The 2319-nt window shown below is 38.1% G+C and overlaps 1 protein-coding gene across 8 annotated transcripts in view; it reads right to left on the bottom strand.

Annotated features, from left to right (window-relative positions):
- Fryl (FRY-like) overlaps positions 1–2319 on the bottom strand; it is a 266366-nt gene that overhangs the window by 109106 nt on the left and 154941 nt on the right. The window lies entirely within an intron of this gene.

Raw genomic sequence — 2319 nt, 5'->3', positions numbered from 1 at the left:
CCATTTACCTATAAAAGCCTCCAGTTTATCTTTCTTTACAGCTGAGTAATATTCCATTATATGAAAGTACCACAATTTTTTTTATCCAATTCTCAGTGGATGGACAATTCGGTTGCTTCCACAATTTAGCAATTACAAGTTGCACTGCTATGAACATGGGTGTACATATATTGTTGTCATAGGATGTTTTCAGATCTTCTGGGAAAATACCCAAAAGGGAATAGCTGGGTTGAATGGGACCTCTAGACCTAGTTTGTTGAGGAATCTCCAAACTGATTTCCACAGTGGTTTCACCAGTCTGCATTCCCACAAGCAGTGAAGAGTTCCTATTTCTCCACAGTATGGCAGCATTTGTTATTGGTGGACTTCTTAATGCTAGCCATTCTTACTGGGGTGAGATGGAATCTCAAAGTTGTTTTAATTTGCATTTCTCAAATGACTCATGATGTTGAACATTTTCTCATGTACTTATTTGCCATTTGTATTTCCTTATCTGAGAAGTGTGTATTCATCTCAGCTGCCCATTTTTGGATTGGGTCTTTGAATTGGAGGGGGCTGATGCTTTTTAATTCTTTATATGTTCTAGATAAAAGCCCTCTGTCTGAGGGACAGCCAGCTAAAAGTTTTTCCCAATTTGTGGGTTTTCTTTTTACTCTGCTGGTGATTTCTTTAGATGTGCAGAAACTTTTCAGTAGGATGAGATCCCAGTTGTTCATTCTTTGAAGTATTTCCTGTGCAGTTTGGTTTTTGTTCATGAACTCTCTGCCTACCCCTATGTCTTCAAGATTTTTACCTACTTTCTCTTCCAGCAGATTTAGTGTTTCTGTTTTTATATTGAGATGTGATCCATTTTGACTTGAGTTTGGTGCATGGTGATAGACAAGGGTCTATTTTCAGTCTATGGCAGGTGGCAAGCCAATTTTTGCAGCACCATTTATTAAAGAGGCTATCGTTCTTCCAGGGAGATTTTTTGGCCCCTTTATCAAAGAGTAGGTGGCTGAGTGTGTTTGTGGTTGTGACTGTGTCCTCCAGTCCGTTCCATTGATCTTCCAGTCTGTTTTGTAGCCAGTGCTATGTTGATTTTATTACAGGAGCTTTGTAGTATAATTTCAGGTGAGGGATTGTGATTCCACCTGACTTGTCATTGTTGCCCAGGACTGCTTTTGCTATTCTGGGGTTTTTCTGGTTCCAGATGAATGTAAGGCATGTTTTCTTGAGATCTGTGAGGTATGCTAATGGTAGTTGAATGGGAATTGCATTGAATCTGTACAGCAGTTTTGGGAGTATGGCCATTTTCACGATGTTGGTTCTTCCTATCCATGAGCAAGGGATATCTTTCCATTTATTGAAATCCTCTTCAATCTCTTTTTTCAAAGTACTGTAGTTTTCATCAAATAGATCTTTTACTTCCTTTGTTAGATTGATCCCTAAGTATTTCAATTTATTGGATGTTATTGTGAAAGGTATGGTTTCCTTAATTTCTCTCTCAGTCTGTCTGTTATTTGTGTATAGGAATGCTATTGATTTTCAGGTGTTGACCTTGAATCCAGCTACACTGCTGAATTTGTTGATTAATTCAAGGAGTCTTCTTGAGGAGTTTTTGGGGTCTTCCATGTAAAGTATTGTGTCATCTGCAAATAGTGATAGTTTTACTTCTTCCTTTCCTATCATTATTCCTTTTATTTCTCTCTCTTGTCTAATTGCTCTGGCTAGTGGTTCCAGAACTAGGGTGAACAGGAGTGGTGACAGGGGACACCCTTGTCTTGTTCCTGATTTTGAAGTAAAAGCTTTCAGTTTTTGTCCATCTAGTGTGACATTGGCTGTTGGATTGTCATAGATGGCTTTGATCAGGTTGAGGTAAAGGCCATCTATTCCTATTTTCTGTAGAGTTTTTATCATGAATGCATGTTGGACTTTGTTGAAAGCTTTTTCTGCATCTATTGAGATGATCATATGCTTTTGGTCTTTGGCTCTATTGATATGGTATACAACATTAATTGATTTGCGAATATTGAACCATCCCTGCATTCCTGGAATGAATCTGACTTGGTCGTGGTGTATGTTTTTCTTGATTATTTGCTGCATTCTGTTTGCTAGTATTTTATTGAGTATCTTTGCATCTATACTCATTAGGGAGACTGGTCTGTAGTTTTCTTTCTTGGTTGGGTCTTTCTTTGGTATCTTTGGTATCAGTATGATGCTTGCCTCCAGAAATGAGTTAGGGAGAACTGCTTCCTTTTCAATTTCATTGAAGAGTTTGAGGAGTGTTGGTATTAAATCTTGTCTGAATTTCTCGTAAAATTCTGCTGTGAATCCATC

Source organism: Chinchilla lanigera, unplaced genomic scaffold (assembly GCF_000276665.1).
Source record: "Chinchilla lanigera isolate Chin_1 unplaced genomic scaffold, ChiLan1.0 scaffold00046, whole genome shotgun sequence".
NCBI classification, from domain to species: domain Eukaryota; kingdom Metazoa; phylum Chordata; class Mammalia; order Rodentia; family Chinchillidae; genus Chinchilla; species Chinchilla lanigera.
The sequence above is the reverse complement of the archived record's forward strand: the minus strand, read 5'-3'. Positions and strand labels throughout refer to the sequence as shown.